The sequence below is a fragment of the Bombina bombina genome, chromosome 2, assembly GCF_027579735.1.
Source record: "Bombina bombina isolate aBomBom1 chromosome 2, aBomBom1.pri, whole genome shotgun sequence".
NCBI lineage: Eukaryota > Metazoa > Chordata > Amphibia > Anura > Bombinatoridae > Bombina > Bombina bombina.
Window position 1 is genome coordinate 232601387 of NC_069500.1, and position 23806 is coordinate 232625192.

Here is a 23806-nt window from a genome sequence, read left to right on the forward strand (position 1 = left end):
AAAATTCAACAAACCCACCCGGCCGTCCTATTATTTCCGGCATGGAATCCATTGCTAGTAACCTATCCACTTACATAGATTTCTATATGCAACCAATAGTAAAAAACATAAAATCATATATCAAAGATACAACTGAAGTTATAGTACAATTAGAAGGTTCTAAATGGGAAGCAGAAGATATATGGATCACATGCGATGCCACTTCATTATACACCAGTATCCCCCATCAAAAAGGAATAGATGCGTTTAACTATGTAGGTAAAGAAAGTGGTATGTCATCTAAACATTTGAATTTCTTAGAAAGTTGTATTAGGTTTATTTTAAGTAATAATTATTTTAGTTTTAATGGCATACTTTATAAACAAATTCAAGGGACCACCATGGGCACTCCAATGGCGCCCTCATATGCCAATATCTAAGTATCCCACTTTGAGGATCTGAAGATATGGAATAATAACCCTTATCGACAAAATATAATTAAATATCTGAGATATATCGACGATATTACTATAATATGGCGAGGAGATATGAAGATGGCAGAGGAGTTTATCGAACACATGAACAACAATCAATTCAATTTGACATTTTTTAGTAAAATGTCTAAAGAACGAATTAAATTCTTGGATGTTGAGTTCTTTGTTGATCATGAGTTGGATACAGTGAAAGTAAGGAACTATAGGAAACCAATGTATAGCAATGGATTTTTAAATGCTAGAAGTGGTCATATGAGTAGTTGGAAGAACAATATACCGTATGGACAGTTTCGCAGAATACGCAGAAACTGCACTAATTTAGAGGATTACAATAGGGAATCAGGTATCATGGAGAAGAAATGTATGGAGAAAGAATATGATAGAGAAACCATTAGTTTAGCAAGAGAGAAGAATGCTATATGTGACCAACAAGAGCTCTTACTTCCTAAAGAACAGGGATCAATCAATCAGAGTAAAGGAGACAACAAAGTGAGGTTTATTACAACATTTAATGAAGGGTCAGGATTTATTAAAAAAGTACTACACAGACACTGGGGCATTCTAAAATCAGACCCATTCCTAACAGATAGTTTGGATAATAAACCGAATGTAGTATTCAAAAAGAATAGGAACCTAAAGAATCTTCTTGCACCATCGAAGCTTATAGATCCAAAAGGGAAGACTGACATTAGAACAGGCACCTTAGATAGATGGGTCTCGGGGAAACCGGGAACATACAAATGTGGGAGGAAGAATTGCTGCATGTGTCCAATTATTTGGAACAAAGATTCTATTGCAAATTGGAATAATACCAAAACAGTACCAATTAAATCTAGGGGCACATGCCAGTCTACATATGCAGTATATAGCTTGACATGCAAATGTGGGAGTATCTACATAGGAAGGACGAAGAGGAAAGTAAAACGGAGATGTTACAAACACATTAATAATATTGAGTTAGGTTTAAAGACACACAGTGTGTCAGAACATTTTAGAATTTACCATAATAAAGATCCCAGCAGTTTACGAATTAGCATCCTTGACACTGTATCAGCAGGTTCAAATCCTCATCAAAGACTTATCTCTTTAAGAAAAAAAGAGACTAAATGGATCCAACAGTTGGAAAGTCTGACCCCTAAAGGGTTAAATATAGATATTGACCTGCAAGCGTTTATGCTCTAGGCAAACAGGTAGAATAGGTAACTAGGGGATTTTGTCACATAGGGTATATCAGTTAGGTCAGAAAACAAATGGTTTACAGTATTGTAGTTAAGGAAGATGTTTTTAAAGTAAAGTATAGGTTGAAAATATGATTTTTTTGTCATTAATTTTCAAATGAAGGTGTACCCTAATAATATGAATTTATTGAGTTATGGGATAATATATTAGTTATTTTTTTATATCGATTTTAAACAATTTTTGTATTGGTTGTAAATATGTGAATAATTTGTTTTAGCAATTTCTGTGGAATGTTTAGTAAAGTATTATGTATTAAAGTTTAAAGTTTTTTGAATCAATTTTAACGAATGCATAGGAATTTTAATATGAAATTTTTGTAACACAGATTGAAGTATTATGAAATTTGTGTAATACAGATTGAAGTATTATGTATATTTAATTGAACTGAGAACTACATGTGAGAATACTAAGTGTCAAACGTATGAAATAACTAAGCACTATGCTTTGTTTCCTTCCTTGTTTTCACACAAACCCACGTAATATATGGTGAAAGAGGGTGTGATAATTGCCCTGTAGCTGATTGGATTGGGACAGTGAGATAGGAGGAGCAAACAGGTTTTTAAACGGAGGATCCCCGCGAAAAAGATACACTGACCAGAAGTCTTGAAAAAGTCAGCAGAAGACGGACGAAACGCGTAGACGTTAGCTGATCCAGTCGAATAATAGTATTGGGATAGGAAAATCTGAACTAGCCCCTGCACCGTGTAAAGCAACAACTACCAAGTCCACACGCCGGAAACGGAAACGAGCAAGTAAACAGCTACAGCTGACTGAGACCGGAGGACGGGGGACTGTGTGAGATCTTAAGAGACGCTTGTAAATTTTTTTAATCCTGTAAGTGCAGTATGTTCATATGCGCAAAGTGGAATTAAATACTTTTACCTTGAGTCGTGGTTGCGCTCTCTCTTCTTTTTGTTTTATAGTACTATCGATTCTGAAATACTCTGCAAAGTTCAGTGAACCGTGAAGCTGCACCACACTCACAAGGAAGTTGGGGAGATCCTGATATACAGCAAAAGAAATAACTAGTAAATACTAGTCTACTACCATACTCCCAGAGACATATAGGTGAGATAATATCAGTATATGTATAAGAGATTATTTCTATCAAATTGATTTTATATATATAACATTTTTTTAGTGAAATATATTTAATTTTTTGCAAATCTCAAAGCTGCGAACTAGTGATAACAAATGCCAAATAATGTTACATACAACGAATGTATTGGTAAACATTACTGAAGGAAGCAAATCACAGATTTTTAAATATATAAAAGCACTGAAGATAACAAATATTAGTTTATAATGGTGTGAGAGATATTGTATTTTTTAGTGCATTTATAAGCCTACTATTGAATCAGTAAGTTAGCGCAATTTTTAAGAGTAAGTGTTTGGATTGTAATAGCTGTGGTATAGAAATAGCAGTATGGTCCGGACCCATTTCATGTGGTGTGTACGCTACGGCTATACCGCACAACTTCTAATCTCTATCTTAAAGAATAACAAATGTACTAATGAATTATATTAGTTAATATTTAAATTTTTGTGCATTTATTCAGATATTCGTTTTGTAAACTAAAATTACGAATTACGAATTTGCATTCAGAGCAAAACAAATGCACAAGCATAACAATTACATAATAAAATTGTGCAAATTTTAAGCAGAAACGTACCCTTAATATAGATAACTAGAAAACATTAATATATAATCAAGAAAAAAAGACAAAAAACAGTTTGAAGATTTTAGAAACTTTAAAAAATATATGTCAAATATACAGTATATGGCAAAAGTGAGCTACTGCTATGACAGAAGGGTTTTAAAATACTTCTATAATCTACTTTGCTTGTTCTCTTGGTATTCGTTATTGAAAAGCATAGCTAGGTAGGTTCAAGAGTAGCATTGGCTCACCAACACCTAGATTACAAGTTTTGTGCTATAGAGGGTGCGAAACGAACGCAACAAAAGTTGCGTTATTTCACCCTCCATAGCTCTGCCATTACGAGTTTTTTAAAAGCTGCCTTGTGCGTGCGATATGGTTGCGTTAAGCTCCATACCGCACAAAATACAAGCGCTGCTTTGACGTGCTCGTGCACGTTTTCCCCATAGACATCATGTGTTAGAAAAAAACCTAACACCTATGATTGCGGAATAAAAAGCTCCGTAATGCAGCCCCATTGATTTCTATGGGGAAAAAAAAAGTTACGTTTAAACCCTAACATAAACCCCACGTCTAAACACCCCTAATCTGCCTCTCCCGTATCGCCGCCACCAAAATAAATTTATTAACCGCTATTCCGCAGCTCCCCAACATCACCGCCACTAAATAAAGTTATTAACCCCAAAACCTCTGGCCTCCCACATCACTGCCACTAAATAAACCTATTAACCCCTAAACCACCAGCCCCCACATCGCAACAACCTAAATTAAACTATATTAATCCCTAAACCAAATCCTAAACCTATCACCCCTTAACTTTAACATAATTAAAAAAGTTACAATTATTAACTAAATAATACCTATTTAAAACTAAATGCAAACTTACCTGTGAAATAAAAATGAAACCTAAGCTAGCTACAATATAACTACAATATTATAGTATATTATATTACTGTACTGCTATTGTAGCTAGCTTAGGTTTTTATTTCACAGGTACATTTGTATTTATTTTAACTAGGTAGACTAGTTAGTAAATAGTTATTAACTATTTTTACTAACTACCTAGTTAAAATAAATACAAACTTACCTGTGAAATAAAAGTAAAACCTAAGCTGCCTTACACTAAAACCTAACATTACAAAAAAAAATCAACTAACATAACAAAAATAAAAAACTACCATTACAAAAAATAAAAAACACTAACATTACAACAAAAAAAAAAACCATTACAAAAATAACAAATGAAATTATCCAAGACAATAAAAAATATTCCTATTCTAATACCCCGTTTAAAAAAAAAAAATCATCCCAAAAAACCCTAATCTATAATAAACTACCAAGGGCCCTTAAAAGGGCTTTTTGTAGGGCACTGCCCTAAAGATATCATATCTTTTTCTATAAAAGAAAAACAAACACCCCCTAACAGTATACAAACCCCCACCCCTCAAACCCATAAAATAAAAATAAAGTTAAACCTAATCTACCCATTGCCTGAAAAGTGCATTTGTATGGACATTACCTTTAAAAGGGCATTCAGCTCTTTTGCTGCCCATTAAAAATAATAGACCTCTACCTCCGCGCATCGACCGCTCCGACTCCGCAGGGATGAAGAAGATTCTGGTCCCGCGATGGATTGTTTTTAAAATAGCTGAATGCCCTTTTAAGGGCAAGAAAAAGAGCTAAATTCCCTTTTAAGGGCAATGCCCATACAAATGCCCTTTTCAGGGCAATGGGTAGATTAGTTTTTTTTAGAGATGTTTTTTATTCTGGGGGTTTGGTTGGGTGGTGGGTTTTACTGTTGGGGGGTCTTTGTATTTTTTTACAGGAAAAAGAGCTGATTTCTTTAGGGCAATGCCGTACAAAAGGCCCTTTTAAGGGCTAGTGGTAGTTTATTGTAGGCTAGGGTTTTTTATTTTGGGGGCTTTTTTAGTTTGATAGGGCTATTATATTAGGTGTAATTGTTTTTTTTAGGATAATTTCGTTTATTTTTTGTAATTTAGTATATTTTTATTTTTTGTAATTTAGTATTTTTTTACTTTTTGTAATTTAGTATTTTTCATTTTTTTGTAACTGTAGATTTAATTTTTTTTAGTAGTGTTAGGATTTATTAAGTAATTTAATTTATTTTAATTTATTTAATTTATTTATTTGGTAGTTATTTTAGTATAATAGTTAAGTTAGTTTAATTTATAGTTTAAACTTAGGTTTTTTTTAATTTTACAGGAAAGTTTTTATTTATTTTAAGATAGGGATACTGTAATTTTATTTTAAAGTTAGGAGGTTGTTAGGTTTAGGGGTTAATAGTTTAATTTAGTTTTTGGCTATGTGGGGGGCTGGCGGTTTAGGGGTTAATAGGTTTATTTAGTGGCGGTGATATCAGGGAGCGGTAGAATAGGGGTTAATATCTTTATTATAGTGTGGGTGATGTTGGGGTGCGTGTGAATAGGGTTTAATAACTTTATTATAGTGGTGACGATGTTGGGGAGTGGCGGAATAGGGGTTAATAAATTTTATTAGTGGCGGTGATGTCGGGAGCGGCATATTAGAGTTTAATCAGATTAATATAGTGTTTGCGATGAGGAAGGGCCTTGATTTTAGGGTTAATAGGTAGTTTATGGGTGTTAGTGTACTTTGTAACAGTTTAATTATGAGTTTTGTGTAACAGTTTTGTTGCATAAAACTCATAACTACTGGTCTTAGATTGTGAAACGGATTGTATCGGTATAGGCTGGAACGCTAGCTTTTTAGCCTCACCGCAAAACTTGTAATATCAGCGCTATAGAAATCCCATGCAAAAACGTCATTTTTTTTTTTAGTACAGGACTGATGTTGCGTTACAGGCTAAAAGGCTTGTGGTACAGCTATACTTACATGACTCGTAGTGGCTGCGTTACTGTTTTAATGCTGAAATGGCATTTTTTTTCATCGTTAAAACACAAACGCAAAACTCGTAATCTAGATTCAAATTTGTAACATTACTAAAAATAATAAAAGCTAACATTACCAAATAATATAATAAAATTACAAAAAAAATCAAAACAAAATTATCAAAAATAATTTAAATTATTCCTATTTTAAAAACCCCGTTTTAAAAAAAACACACCACAAAATTAAAAAAAAACCTAATCTATAAATAAACTACCAGTAGCCCTTAAAGGGCTTTTTGTAGGGCATTGCCATAAAGTTAACAGCTCTTTTGCCAAAAATATAAAGAAACTACCACCTAACATTACAACCCATTACTCCCTAAAATAAAAAAACCTAACTAAAAAAAAACCTAATCTACCCATTGCCCCAAAAAGGGCATTTGTATGTTTATTGCCCTTAAAAGGACATTCAGCTCTTTTTAAGACCAATAAAAATAAAAAAGCCCTAATCTAAGAAAAAACAACACCCACAAAAAAAAAAAAAAAAAAAAACCTAACACTAACTTAAAATTAGTACTCACCAATAAACGATCCATCCATCCTCATCCTAGTGACGAAACATCTTCATCCATCGGCGGAGCATCTTCTCCAATCTTCATCCAGCCTATGGTCCACCTATCTTCATCCCGGTGTCGATGGCATAGTCCTTCAGCAATGTCATCTGGGATGTCGGTCCTCTTCAGAGCATCGACACAGAGCTCCTCTTCATGCGGTCCCTAGCCGCACACTGAAGATTGAATGCAAGGTACCCCTTTTATATGGGGGTACCCTTTCATTCCTATTGGCTGACAAATTCAAATCAGCCAATAGGATAAAAGCTTCTATTTTTTTAGATTAGGGTTTTTTTTATTTTGGGGTTGCTTTTTTAGATTAGGGCTTTTTATTTTTTTTTATTTTGTGGTGTTTTGTTTTTTTCAAACAAATAATACTTTTTATTATTTTGGATAATTTTGTTTGTTATTTTTTTGTAATAGTAGCTTTTTTATTTTTTGTAATATTAGTGTTTATTATTATTTGTAATTGTATTTTTTCTTTTTTTATTTGGTTATATTAGGATTTTTTTAGTTTAAGGTAAGTTTTTTTTTTTTTAAAGTCTTTTTGTAATGAGGTAGCAATGGCATACAAAACAAAATCACACGATGTAATAACAACATGCCTAGATACATACATCAAGTTTCATATATCTAGTTCAAAGACATGTCCTAGAAGTTATTATCAATACAGATTCCTAAAAAAAAGGAAGATTGAATGCAAGGTACCCCTTTTATATGGGGGTACCCTTTCATTCCTATTGGCTGACAAATTCAAATCAGCCAATAGGATAAAAGCTTCTATTTTTTTAGATTAGGGTTTTTTTATTTTGGGGTTGCTTTTTTAGATTAGGGCTTTTTATTTTTAATGGGCTGAAAAAGAGCGGAATTCCCTTTTAAGGGCAATGCCCATACAAATGCCTTTTTCGGGGGAATGGGTAGATTAGATTTTAACGTTAGGGATCATTTTTTTTTTGCAAAAGAGCTGTTACATTTAGGGCAATGCTCTAAAAATAGCCCTTTTAAGGGATATTGGTAGTTTATTTATCGATTAGTTTTTTTTATTTTGTGGTGTTTTGTTTTTTTCAAACAAATAATAAAAAATAAAAAAGGGGGGGAGGGGGTATATTTCATTGTGTGCTGGGAACCATAGAAAGTAGACTACGTCATTTAAGTGTCAATGTGTATGCCCTGCCCCTTTCCCTTTCTTTTCTTTTCCTCTCACCCATTCCAGGTCACCCAAACCAGTTTGTGGAGTCCCATTTTGCCCTCAGATTTTAGAGAATATTCTTCCATTGTGCGGATATATTCAATTATGTCCCTTACCATCTGGAAGCAAATCCGGAAGGTTCCCAGCCAGTTTCTTGCTATGGCCATTTTTGTGACTAAGAGAATGACAATGCACAATATCCTCTCTGGTTGAGTCAGTTTCCCTAGCCCTAGATGAAAGAGAGCAGTATCAATTGTCAATCTTTGAACTAAGCCCAATTGATCTAATACCCTAGCTACTTGATCCCACACTCTCTTTAGTTTGCTGCAGCTCCACCAAATATGGAAATGAGACCCTCTCTGTCCACATCCCCTCCAGCAAATGTTCGACTTCTGGGGAAATATCTTATGTAATTGGCCTGGGACCCTATGCCCACGCAACAATAATTTAATGAATAACTCATATAGCGCAACGCAGTGAATTGCTTTTTTGTAACTTGTATAGCTTTTTGCCATCCTATTTCAATGTGGGCCTGCCCCATTTCTCTCTCCCACTCTTGGCTGGTGGACCATTTAAACTAGACATGTGCATGGCAAAAAAATTCGGTTTGGTTCGGATCGATTCAGATTTTTTCGAATTTCTGTTCAGAGCGATTCGAATTCGGAAAAATTTGAATCAATTCAGTTCAGATTTGTTTCGGATTCATTCGAATTCGAATAAATTCGGTTCGGATTTGTTTCGGATTCATTCAGATTAGAATAAATTCGGCTGGATTCGGTTCAATTCAGTTCGGAAATTCGGAATTTCGGTAAGTGTTAGGTGGGATTAGACTAGTATTATGTACTCTACATTAGGTGTAACCCATAGCAGAGTTATATAACCTAATATACTGTACAATACTAGTGTAATCCATGGCCATCCGAATCTACCGAATAAATCCAAAGTAATTCGGATTTATTGGGTCGATTCGGCACTATTTTAATTCGGAGATTCGGTTCAATCCGAATCTCTGAATTTTCCGAATTTTCCGAATTTCCGAATCGAACCGAATTGCAAATGTGTAATTTAAACAGATAGACGTCTCTTAGGTTAGAGAGCTGCGCCAGAGAGAGATTTAAGGCCAAAGTCTCTGTCTTCGTATAGTTAAGTTTGTAATATGATAGGCTTCCAAAGTGCTCAAGAATATCGAATACTGCCGGTAAAGAGGTTTCGGGGTCTGTGACAAATAGTGCAAGGTCGTTCACGAATAATGCAAGCTTCTGTAGGGTATCATGTATCAACAAGCCTTGTACTTCATTCGACTTTCTGATCATAGCTGTCAAATGTTCTATGACAAGTACAAAGAGGAGGGGAGACAGCGGGCACCCCTTCCTAGTCCCGTTCATGATATTGAAGGGTTTGGAGCAGAATCTCTTACCTCTAATCCTAGCCGAGGGATTCTAATATAAAGCCATAATGGCTTTAATAAGGTATGTCGGGAACCCAAAAAATCTCAAAACTTCCTCCATGTATTCCCACCGCACCATGTTGAATGCTTTTTCTGCAACTAAGGACAGGGCGACTAGTTGGAAGATACACAGCAGTCTACGTGTGTTGTCCGAGCCTTGTCGGCCTCGGACAAAGCTCACCTGATCTAAGTGCACTAAGGAGGGGAGAACCCTGCTCATCCTATTAGCCAATATCTCTGAATATATTTTGATATCTACATTAATCAAAGATATTGGCCTATAAATTTCACATTGGCTCAAGTCTTTACCCGGCTTGGGATGGTTACAATATCTGCCTCTAAATATTCTTTTGGAAAGTGCCCATCTGGAAAGCTGAATTGAAAACTGGTAACAAAGTGGGACCTATCTCCGCCGAGAGTTTCTTATAGAAAATGGAGGTAAAACAATGTAGCCCCGGGGCCTTGTGTAGCTTTAGTTCTTTAATGGACTGGGTCACCTCCTCAATACTTATTGGGGCGGATAATAGATCCCCCGCCTCGGATGAGACCCTGGGCAAATTAAGGTTTCTCAGAAAACTCACTATTCCCTCCCTGGGAAGTGTCCGCCTCTGCTCAGGGGAGGATATCTGATAGAGTCTGCTGTAGTAATCCATAAAAACCTCTCCAATATCCCTAGGGGAGTAACATCTCCCCTCCCCTTTTTGAATATAAGCTATCCTACTCATTAGTGCTTTTTGACATAACTTATTCGCTAGGAGGCAGTCTGCCTTATTCCCTTTGTGGTAAAAATTAATCTTAAAGTACTTAAGGTGTCTCTGGACTATTTCCAATTCTAGGTGTTGGATTTGATTTTTCACAGACTGCAGCTCATCCATGCCTGAAGAAGAGGCACATTCCTTAACACTTTCCCTAATGTTTACATATCTGCTATATAGTTGTTCCAAGGTCTCACCCCCTCTCTTTCTGTCCTGAGTTTCCCTTTTTATAAAAATGCCTCTCATATAGGCCTTCAGAGCCAACCAAACTGTGTGTATCAAGAGAACATAAACATGAAGATAACATCTCTAAAGATACATATATCAATATAAGTATACAAACAAGCACAATTTCAATACAAACCATCTAAATACACATATCATCAAATCACAGAGTAGTGGATACAGTATGAGTGCCATAGCTTTCTCAGAGGCCCAGGCCAATATTAGGGCCCACCCCCTGGGGGGCCACAGGAGCCCACCAGAGCAGAGAAAGGACTGCTCCGCAACTTCCTGAGTAGCAACATTCTTGGCGGGCCCCCCTGCCCCCCCACCAAATAACAAACAATCGTCGGGCCTCCAACCTAGCATCGCTGCCACCTTCCAGTCACGGAGCAGCTACTAGGAGTCTCCAGGGCTAGAAATAATAAGTAAATACAGGGTGGAAAATTTCACTTCCTACGCCAGTCCGTCCCTGGGCATAGGCATTTGGCACATTTCAATATAAGTAAACTTAGTCTACAGTAGTTTATAGGAGAAAACATTGAACACTGATTCCTAATAGCTTAGCCCTCAATGTCTACACCTGACCATGTACCGCTGCCCCCACGTATTTCAGGGTCTAAGGCACTTACTCCGGCTAAACTAGGTGGGTATTCTCTGATAACACTCCATGGCCAGATGAAGACATGCAACCTCTCCTCTGTCCATACCTGTAATGAAAAACATAATAAACAAACTATACATATCTAGGTCAAACTGAATCAATTATCATGTGTGTCTACAGCAATATATAGGAGAAAACTTTGAACATTATTTTATATTAACTTGGTTCTTAATGTTTACATCTGACCAAGTACTATTGCCCACACGTATTTCAGGGTCTAAAGCACTTACTCTGGCCAAACAAGGCGGGCATTCTCTAATAACACTCCATGATCAGATGAAAACATGCAACCTCTCCTCTGTCTATACCTATAAAAAGAAACATAACAAGCAAGTTAGGCATATCTAGATCAAACTGAGTCAATTTTTATGTGTGTCTTCAGCAATATATAGGAGAAAACATTGAAGAGTATTCTCTAATAACTTAGCAATCGGTCTAGACATATCTAGATCAAACTGAGCCGCTTATCATGTGTTTTCGGCCATGGGACGTCCAGCCCAGTAGCCGCCATACTCCTAAATACCTCATGGTGTACCAGATGGTATGCATCATCTAAAGTCAGTTAGACTCAGGCATTGAGCAGTGGGCCAGCAGGATTCCATTCTGGAGCATTAACCCTTTGGTCAGGGTTTCCTATTTGTAGATGGGCGGGGATATTTGGACGATTTAAAGGCATCCGTGGGGAGTCCGGGGGGACCCGATCTTGCTGGTCTAGGTGCCACGTTTGCAAAAGCTCCTGACCCTGTTGGGGTGTTAGGATAGTATGCTGTGCTCCATCTTTCGTGACTATTAACTTGGTTGGGAATCCCCATCTATATCTGATCTGGTTATTTCTTAAAATTCTGGTAACCTCTGAGAAGCCTCTCCTCTGTATCAAAGTGTAAAAGGAGAGGTCCGGAAACAGAGACATCTCTAAATTGTCCATTCAGTTGTGGAGAGTGTAGCATTGCGCTCATTAATTTATCTTTATAGGAATAGTAATGTAAGCAAGCTATAGTGTCCCTAGGTTTGCCGGGAGGAAGATTTTTTTACCTCGCTGTTCGATGTATCTGGTCTATTCTTCCAGTATCACCAGTAGCAGGGCCTAAGATTGATTGGAACAGGCATAGTGCATACTCTTCCAGCTCTTGTGGGGTTACCGACTCAGGAATCCCCCTCAGTCTTACATTGTTTTGCCTGGATCGGTCCTAGGGGCTAGAGCACAGAGCACTACTAGCTACCCAACACCACCGAGTGGTTATCCTGGTGTAGTGCTTGACAGTTAGATGTTATCTTCTTTAGATGAAATGAAGGGGGGGGGGACATGCAGGACCCTTTAAACTGACATTTGTTCGAGAGAAGGATCCAGCATAAGAAAGAAGTTAAATGTCACAAAACAGAGTTGCCTCCAAATAAGTTTTTTACATATCTGTATTGTCTGTATTGTTTTGGTGTCTGTTGTACTGTTCAACTCCTTCTCCCTCACAGTCACCAGTGGAAATACTTGCTAGGTGTCCCTCTCCTGGGGAGTTTGTCACTGCATGATGATGTGGGGAAAAGGATAGATGGGTATGACCTGCTAGGTTCTTCCCAATGGGAAAGGGAGGAGAGGGGACACTGTGCACCTGAGGATGCAACCATGTGTAGTGAGATGCAGTTCCTATTTAGAACACTTTTGTGCTGAGACCTTACTGGTGGTGTTAATTGGGGTGACAGTGGATGTGGCTTAAGTTTGTATTCCACTCCTTTAAGGAGAGTGCTATTCAGTCTCTAGTGCAGATCAGTTCAGGGCTCAGGTTTAACAAACCCCAGCATACTCATTGCTATTTTCCCTCAGCTCAGAGAAGTCCCTTAGAAGTGTCATGCCGCGCCGCTCTTGCCATTGCTAGGGGCACCATGTCTCCTTCCTTGCTCGTTGCCTAGGGCTGTGTCAGATATGGAGGCGTGCGGCGCTGACGTCATCGCTGCACGCTCCTTTCCCTCTCTGATGCCAGTAACACGCTGTGGCGCGAATCCTACGCCTATTTAAGTGATCCTAGTATGATCTGTCACTGCCCAAGTATAGGTGCTACTTTGTGTGCTCCTGGGTGTGATAGATCATACTTTTCTTACTGACTTATTGTTATACCGCTGCTGAACTCTGCCTGTCTGACTACTCTGCCTCTTAACCCGTAAATTGCTAGATTGATTATTGCTGCTGAAATCTGCCTGTCTGACTACTCTGCCTCTTAACCCTTAAATTGCTGGATTGATTACTGCTGCTAAACTCTACCAGTTTGACTACTCTGCCTCTTAACCCCTAAATTGCTAGATCGATTATTGCTGCTGAACTCTGCCTGTCTGACTACTCTGCCTCTTAACCCTTAAATTGCTGGATTGATTACTGCTGCTGAACCCTGCCTGTCTGACTGCTCTGCTTATTAACCAATGTTGTTCTGGATTGCCTCTTTGTTACCAAACCCTGCCTGACCATTCTAGTGGTGTGCCCTTGGACTGCTTTACTGTTGCCAAATCCTGCCTGCCTGACCATTCTAGTGGTTGGCCCTTGGGCTGTTTTGCTGTTGCCAAACTCTGCCTGTCTAACCATTCTAGTGGTTTGTCCTTGGGCCGCTCTGCCCTTGCTGCTGGGGACTGCCCTGCCTGTGGTGAGTGCCACCTTCCTCATCTTACTAACTTTCTCTGCTCTGGGATATTTCCCATCTTTCTGGCTCGATGCCGGGATAACAAGACTACTGGTTGAGTTCAGTCTGATAGAGGAATATCCCACAAGCATTACATTATACTTGGGCCATGCAGCCAGATAAGGTGGCACAAGCTGTTTATCTTCAGGGACAGATGTTGGGAACCCATACCACACAGTTTGCAGAATATGGATTCCAAGCTACAGGCTATTACCGCTCAGCTTTCCTTACTAGTAACAGCAAGGGATACCGCTCCTGTTGTTTCACCACCAGCCCCTACTCCTAGTACTGTGACTTCTTCCTCTGCTTCTGGAAGTATACCCCAGTTACCATTGCCTGACAAGTATGAAGGTACTACTGATTGCAGGGGCTTTCTAAACCAATGCAGGCTGCCCTTCTGCAATGATCCTCACACCTTTCATTATCACCAGTCAAGGGTCACCTTTATCATTTCCTTACTGAAAGACAAGGCCCTAGCCTGGGTCTCTTTCCTTTTGGAACAGAACGCTACACTCCTGCATGATGCTGATGAGTTAATTTTTGCTTTATCTTCTATGTTTGGGGCTTCTGGATGTACCTCTGCTGCAGAATATTCTCTCCTGGATCTCCGCCAGGGCAATAGAACTGTGGCACAATTTGCCATCAAGTTTTGCACCTTGGCACATGAAACCACTTGGGATGGCAGTGCTCTCAAGGCAGCATTTAGGAGGGGTCTGTATGAACGAATCAAAGATTAACTCACTTATCGTGATATTCATTCTTCCAAGAGAGACAGAACAAGGAGAGTCCTTCTCTCCCGTCCTCCTGTCGCCCAGTTTCGGCAGAATCCGCTACCCCTTCAGCAGCTCCAGTTACCTCAGTGGAGGAACCCATGGATCTCTCCTCCTTCAAACCTTCAGAGTCTGAAAGACAGAGAAGAAGGAGACTGAGACTATGTATTTATTTTGGATCTAACTCCTACCAACTAAAGGACTGCGACATTCGGCCAGGAAAAGCCAATACTTAGGGGATAACACAGGGGTACCTCTAAGTACGATCTCTACTAAATCCCCTCTCTCCTCTCGGATCCTGGTACCTGTTACCCTTACTTTCCTTCAGAATACTGTCCACACTCAAGCTTTTATTGATTCAGGGGCAGCTGAAAACTTCCTGGATCACTGTTTCATGATTCAAGGGGCTTGCCTTTTCTGCAGAAAAGACATTGTCTCAAAATAACTACTCTGTATGGCACCCCCCTTGGTTCAGGCCTGATCCATTTTGAGTCAGCACCCCTGACCCTGACTGTGGGGGTTCTTCACACCAAACAGCTGCAGTTTGAGGTCATTCATTCTCCAGCACAGCCTGTCATCCTTGGTCTTCCTTGGCTTCAGGTACACAATCCACAGTTCAACTGGGCCGAGGGACAACTGGCCTCCTGGGGTACCTCCTGTTTCCATTCCTGCCTTGCTAAAGTCACTCCTCTGCTCCAGATTTCCATAGCCAATATGCAGACTCCTTCTAATCTTCCTTTAGTATACACAGACTTTGCGGATGTGTTTGAGAAAAAAGCAGCCAACGTGCTGCCACCCCACTATCCCTATGACGGCAAGATCGACCTCTTTCCCAGAGCCCCACTTCCTAAAGGGAGGACTTATCCACTCTCCAAAGCTGAAACCAAATCTATGGAGGAATACATCCAAGAGAACCTAGCTAAAGGTTTAATTCACCCTTCCTCCTCTCCTGCTGGGGCAGGCTTTTTTTGCCAGTAAGAAGGATGGCGGGCTCAAACCCTGCATTGACTACAGGGCCTTGAACAACATAAACATCAAGAATCACTATCCTATACCATTAATCATTGAACTTTATTACTCACTCCAGGATGCTGGCTTTTTCACCAAGTTGGACTTACGTGGGGCATACAATCTGATGTGTATCTTTCCAGGCCACGAATGGAAGACACGAGATCTGGGCATTGCGAATACCTTCTAATGCCCTTTGGGCTGTGTAACACCCCTGCAGTCTTCCAGGCATTTATCAACGATGCCTTCTGTGACCTCCGCAACTGCACTGTCATCGTCTATCTGGATGACATCCTTGTTTTCTCTTGTCAAGGTATTTGAAATATTATTAAATAATATATACAGGTATGCTTGTTATTATTTTTAATAATTAATAGGTCTGTGGATGTGTACATCAAATAATTAATTTAACTTCTAAAAGCTATAAATGAACACTGGGTAGAAACCAACCCCCTCTCTCTCTCATCAAATGGATTGTTTATAGAATAAAGAAATGTTCTCAAGTAACCTTAGAGAAAACATTTGCTCTAATTAACTTAAGCAATCTCTCAAAAAAAATTACCATGTTTACTTAACTATATACAGAGTTTTTATGGCTTAAGATAACATAGTCTTTGAACCCAACAGCCCTGTGGGGGGCAAGGCCCAGGTTGACAAACAGGGGCCATCAAACCTTTTTAAAATTTCAAAATACAACATTTACTCCTTAATAGGAAGTGCAAATTTCAGAGCACTCTCTGCCCCATGCGGTGAGTGAGGATGAAGTGTCTGGAAATTTTATTTCAGGTCTAATGAGATTCTTGGGGAGGAGCAGTGTTGGTTGAAGAAATGACTGTTCACAGCCATGTGTAAATTATCTCCTATGGAGTTCCCATGTACAGAGAACAGACAGATTGACATTCAAAGTATCTGTGTAACAAAGAAAATAAGAATTTATTCAGACAACATAAAAATAAATACATTGTGCAAAAGGAATGAGGCCAATTTTTCATGTGTATGTTTGAAATAATTCAAATAACCCATATATTTATATATATATATATATATATATATATATATATATATGTGTTGAAATGGGACATATTATATTAAAGGGGTAATTGCTGCATTAAATATATATTTGAAGAATAAATTCAAATCCGTAATAGATTAAATGGAAATTGTAATAATCCCCTGTTTGAAATATATATATATATATATATATATATATATATATATATATATATATATATATATATATATATATATATATATATATAAAACATGTTTTCCTGTTTTTCCAGATGGAGCTAAAGATGATAAATACAAGATACTGCACGGAATGAATGTGTATATATATATATATATACATATATATATTTTTTTTCTTTGAAAGCATAAAATGTCTTAGCATCTGTGTTTTTATGAATATTTGTGGACCTAAAAAAGAAATGATTAATAACACTTATTTTTATTTTCAGATGGACCATAGACAAGAAGATTCATGCATGCAGAATTAATTAGAAATGTAAAACATGCTGTAATTGCAGTATAAATTGTTTTAATATAATGTTAGACACATGATGTTTCATATCAAAATGATCAGAGAGGTGATGTGATGCTGCCCCATCTGTGATTGATATTGTGAGTGATTGATGCAGAAAGTTATGGTCTAATGAATAACCATTCCATAGAACTATTGAATTGTTAAAAGTGTTGTAAAGTAAATGTATTGCTGTGCTGTTGCCTGCTGCCACCCAATGGCCAGAACCCAGTATGACAGTTAAGGGATTTAACTGTTAAAAGATGCGTTTCCATGGTGACTATGTCAAGCCGAGGGCCAATCCGAATAGACGTCCCAGGTAACCAATGGGATAGTCAGCTCCCGTAGGGCCACCCACATGGTTTCATAAATGAGTGAAAACTTATATAAGTAAAGTAGTTCCCAAGTGACAGACAGCACACACCTGATGCTCGTGGTAGAGGGCCACTGCACACACCTCTCTGTAATATGTAGACAACTGATTTCCACAGCACCAAAAAATGATAGGAAAATTGTTAAATAAACTTAGCCTTTATTGTTCCATTTCAGCACTTGGCACACAGCAGCAAAAAAAGCGACGTTTCGGGCTGTTAACCCTTACTCATGCTTATTCAGAACACCTGTTAGCTGCTCCTTAAATACCATATGACATTAACCCTTAATACACCAAATAACATTGTGTTAACTAAACAACTACAAAATATCGCCACCTAGTGGTCAAAACTCATTATTCCTATAAAAATTGTTAAATACATAGTTAAAAACAATCTGCTGTTAGTAGTTACAATTTCCAGATATATATCTTACACATTCATCATATGATAATATTATTATCTTTGCTACAGTTTACTTATTTACAGAGAATACAATATTGTGTTGTATTACAAACTGAGAAAAATATCTTTTATTTCAAATTTTTAAATTCAAATTTTTACTCACAAGAATACTGTCATATCTATTTCTCTATTGATCCCTTTGGGAACTAAAGCATCTAACTTGTGTATCCAGAAGGATTCTTTCCTCTTTAGCTGAGTTTCCCTATTCCCACCCCTTCTATGGGGTTCAACACTATCAATGACTTGCCACCTCAATTGTGAGATATTATGACCAGCTTCAATAAAGTGACAGGCTACCGGGGCTTTCATGTCCCCACATCTTATATTTGATCTGTGCTGACTGAGGCGATCACGTATTTTTCGAACAGTCTCGCCCAAGTAGATTTTGGAGCATGGACACTTAATAAGATAAATTACATGTGTAGACTCACATGTATAAAATTTGTTGATGTTAAACTTCTTACCTGTTTGGGGGTGTACAAACTCTCTACCCTTTATGACCGAATGGCAACTGGCACAGTTTAAACAGGGATAGGTGCCACATGATTTAGATGATATGTATGTCTGTTTTTTCACCTTGGCCCCAATGTCATTCTTTACCACTAGATCTTTAATATTGGGCACTCTCCTATATGCCATTAGTGGATAGTTTTGAAATTCAGTAATATCTGTATTACAATTTTTTATAATATGCCAATGTTTTTTAAGGTATTGGGCAATTTCAGCACTATAAGGATTGTATTGTGTTACACACACTATTCTATCCTGTTTATTCCTAATTTTGTGCCTATTTTCACTGACACTATTGGCTTTTTGTTTTTCTCTTTCCACTAAGCTAGAAGGATAACCCCTTTGTACAAATCTCTCAGTCATCTCTCTAAGTCTTATCTCTTTCACATGGCTGTCACTTACTATTTTATGAACTCTGAGCATCTGGCTTTTAGGTAGGGAATTTTTCAAAGACTCATGATGGAAGCTATCATATTTAAGTAGGGAATTTCTATCTATACTCTTCCTGTACATGTCAATTTTTAAATTGCCAGTCATGACATCCTTGTGCACTTCAGTATCCAAGAATACAATATTTGTCTCGCTAAAATTAAGTGTAAATTTCAGTCCCTGCACTGCACTATTCAACTGATCTACAAAAGCCAAAAGGGAACCAATGTCACCCCACCACACGCCAAACACGTCATCTATGAAGCGCCACCAGGCTGCCCCATACTTTAAGAATAAAGCATTTTCATAGACAAATTTGTCTTCAAAACAACTCATGAACATGTTGGCGTATGATGGGGCAACATTGGACCCCATGGCTGTCCCCTTCAACTGCAAGTACCATGTTTCACCAAATAAAAAATAATTGCAATATAATACCACTCTAAGCAGATCTTCAATAAATTTCAATTGTATGTAGCTATATTTATTGGTTTTAGTCATAGTGGTCATAACAGCTCCAATTCCACTTTCATGCTTGATGGATGTGTATAAGCTACAAACATCAAGTGAAAAAAGTATATACTTTGTGTCATTTAGCGGCAAATCTTTAAGCTTCAAAATTAAGTCACTAGTATCTTTAATGTAAGAAGTTGCTTTCATAACTTCAGGCTGTAAGATTTTATCAAGATATACCGCTATATGACTAAATACAGATTGTATACCAGCAACTATTGGACGACCAGGTGGTCTATGGGGGTCTTTATGTACCTTTGGTACTGTGTATATAATTGGGTTTTTTGGCCACTCAATGTATAGATATTTAGCCAATTTTTTATCTATAACACCCTTAGTAAGAGCCTTGTCAATTATACCCTTAATTTCTTTTTGTATATTAATGAGTGGGTTACAAGGGAGAACCAAATATGTATCTTTATCTTTCAATTGATTAGTGAGTTCACTAATGTAGTAGTCCTTGTCTAGGACAACTATGGCTCCTCCCTTATCTGCCCCCCTCACCACTATATCTTTTTTGCATAAAGTAGAAATAGCTCCACTCTGAGCTTTGGTAACATTATGTTTAAACTTCCATGATTTCTTTTTGATCTTACATTCTAAGTGTTTCAAATCATTTTTCACCAATTGCATGTATGTTTCAATGCTATTATTATAACCTGGTGGAGTAAAACTGCTTTTATGATATAGTCCAGTTGCTTTAAGGGTCAGTGTATCTTTGTCCAGATTCTCAATAGCATTAACTGCTTTAGACTTGTTATTAAAAAAGGACTTAAGTCTCAATGTCCTAAAGAATCTGTACAAATCCTTTTCCAACTCAAAAAAGTCCACATCTTTAGCTGGGCAAAATGACAAACCCTTATTTAGTAACTGGTACTCACTGTCCGTTAAACTGGAGGTGGAGATGTTAATTATTGATGATTCCTCATTCACTTCTTCTGTTTCTTTGCCCTCCTTGGACGACTGAATTGCCCCTTGCCTCCGTTTATGTTTCCGGCCTCCTCTGTGCCCTGTTTGGTGTTTGTTTCGTCGCTGGATTCTAAAAAACTTGATCCGGTAGAGCTGTCTGTTCCACTCGAGCTCCTCTGATCATGTCTGGCTTGGCTCTGTGATGTGTAGTTGCGGCCGGTTCTCATTTTCTGTGAGGTATCCCTCCGCCGCCAGGATCGATTCTCACCCCTCCAACGATAGACGTTTCCTTGGGCATAATCCTGTTCATCACGCTGAAACTTCTGTCGTTTGCCATCTTGTAAGTCCTTCTTCAAAGCAGTAATTTTGTCATCTATATCTTTAATTTTTTTGCTGTATTCTTCTGTAGATAGAACTTGTCTGAGCTCCTCCTGTTTCGCTTCCACTATGACCTGTTGTCTGTCAATTTCTTTCTGTAGTGTCTCTACTGTTAGTACAATTAGGTCATAGGAGCATTTGTTCAGTATAGCTTCAAATTTTTGACAATATTCGATGTTATCCTTTAGTAGTGTAGGTCGGGTACTCATGCGTAACCCTCTGGGGATTCTTTTAACTCTATAGTATTCTGCAAGAGTTATGCTGTGCAGTTCCCAAATCATATTTCTCTTTTTCAATTTTTCATATTCTTGACTGGTAACTTCCACTGGTGCATCCTTGAGGAAATCCCTAGATCCTCTCACAAGGGTAGTGATACGAGCAGCATCCATCTCTGTATAAGTAAACATTGAAGTGCCATCCGTTTTAGTTAAAAATTTGAAATAAAAGATATTTTTCTCAGTTTGTAATACAACACAATATTGTATTCTCTGTAAATAAGTAAACTGTAGCAAAGATAATAATATTATCATATGATGAATGTGTAAGATATATATCTGGAAATTGTAACTACTAACAGCAGATTGTTTTTAACTATGTATTTAACAATTTTTATAGGAATAATGAGTTTTGACCACTAGGTGGCGATATTTTGTAGTTGTTTAGTTAACACAATGTTATTTGGTGTATTAAGGGTTAATGTCATATGGTATTTAAGGAGCAGCTAACAGGTGTTCTGAATAAGCATGAGTAAGGGTTAACAGCCCGAAACGTCGCTTTTTTTGCTGCTGTGTGCCAAGTGCTGAAATGGAACAATAAAGGCTAAGTTTATTTAACAATTTTCCTATCATTTTTTGGTGCTGTGGAAATCAGTTGTCTACATATTACAGAGAGGTGTGTGCAGTGGCCCTCTACCACGAGCATCAGGTGTGTGCTGTCTGTCACTTGGGAACTGTTTGACATATTTTACTGCAAGACAGACCTGCAAACACCACTAGGAACTAAACAATTAACAAAATGGAAACAAGCACTAAAACGGATGGCACTTCAATGTTTACTTATACAGAGATGGATGCTGCTCGTATCACTACCCTTGTGAGAGGATCTAGGGATTTCCTCAAGGATGCACCAGTGGAAGTTACCAGTCAAGAATATGAAAAATTGAAAAAGAGAAATATGATTTGGGAACTGCACAGCATAACTCTTGCAGAATACTATAGAGTTAAAAGAATCCCCAGAGGGTTACGCATGAGTACCCGACCTACACTACTAAAGGATAACATCGAATATTGTCAAAAATTTGAAGCTATACTGAACAAATGCTCCTATGACCTAATTGTACTAACAGTAGAGACACTACAGAAAGAAATTGACAGACAACAGGTCATAGCGGAAGCGAAACAGGAGGAGCTCAGACAAGTTCTATCTACAGAAGAATACAGCAAAAAAATTAAAGATATAGATGACAAAATTACTGCTTTGAAGAAGGACTTACAAGATGGCAAACGACAGAAGTTTCAGCGTGATGAACAGGATTATGCCCAAGGAAACGTCTATCGTTGGAGGGGTGAGAATCGATCCTGGCGGCGGAGGGATACCTCACAGAAAATGAGAACCGGCCGCAACTACACATCACAGAGCCAAGCCAGACATGATCAGAGGAGCTCGAGTGGAACAGACAGCTCTACCGGATCAAGTTTTTTAGAATCCAGCGACGAAACAAACACCAAACAGGGCACAGAGGAGGCCGGAAACATAAACGGAGGCAAGGGGCAATTCAGTCGTCCAAGGAGGGCAAAGAAACAGAAGAAGTGAATGAGGAATCATCAATAATTAACATCTCCACCTCCAGTTTAACGGACAGTGAGTACCAGTTACTAAATAAGGGTTTGTCATTTTGCCCAGCTAAAGATGTGGACTTTTTTGAGTTGGAAAAGGATTTGTACAGATTCTTTAGGACATTGAGACTTAAGTCCTTTTTTAATAACAAGTCTAAAGCAGTTAATGCTATTGAGAATCTGGACAAAGATACACTGACCCTTAAAGCAACTGGACTATATCATAAAAGCAGTTTTACTCCACCAGGTTATAATAATAGCATTGAAACATACATGCAATTGGTGAAAAATGATTTGAAACACTTAGAATGTAAGATCAAAAAGAAATCATGGAAGTTTAAACATAATGTTACCAAAGCTCAGAGTGGAGCTATTTCTACTTTATGCAAAAAAGATATAGTGGTGAGGGGGGCAGATAAGGGAGGAGCCATAGTTGTCCTAGACAAGGACTACTACATTAGTGAACTCACTAATCAATTGAAAGATAAAGATACATATTTGGTTCTCCCTTGTAACCCACTCATTAATATACAAAAAGAAATTAAGGGTATAATTGACAAGGCTCTTACTAAGGGTGTTATAGATAAAAAATTGGCTAAATATCTATACATTGAGTGGCCAAAAAACCCAATTATATACACAGTACCAAAGGTACATAAAGACCCCCATAGACCACCTGGTCGTCCAATAGTTGCTGGTATACAATCTGTATTTAGTCATATAGCGGTATATCTTGATAAAATCTTACAGCCTGAAGTTATGAAAGCAACTTCTTACATTAAAGATACTAGTGACTTCATTTTGAAGCTTAAAGATTTGCCGCTAAATGACACAAAGTATATACTTTTTTCACTTGATGTTTGTAGCTTATACACATCCATCAAGCATGAAAGTGGAATTGGAGCTGTTATGACCACTATGACTAAAACCAATAAATATAGCTACATACAATTGAAATTTATTGAAGATCTGCTTAGAGTGGTATTATATTGCAATTATTTTTTATTTGGTGAAACATGGTACTTGCAGTTGAAGGGGACAGCCATGGGGTCCAATGTTGCCCCATCATACGCCAACATGTTCATGAGTTGTTTTGAAGACAAATTTGTCTATGAAAATGCTTTATTCTTAAAGTATGGGGCAGCCTGGTGGCGCTTCATAGATGACGTGTTTGGCGTGTGGTGGGGTGACATTGGTTCCCTTTTGGCTTTTGTAGATCAGTTGAATAGTGCAGTGCAGGGACTGAAATTTACACTTAATTTTAGCGAGACAAATATTGTATTCTTGGATACTGAAGTGCACAAGGATGTC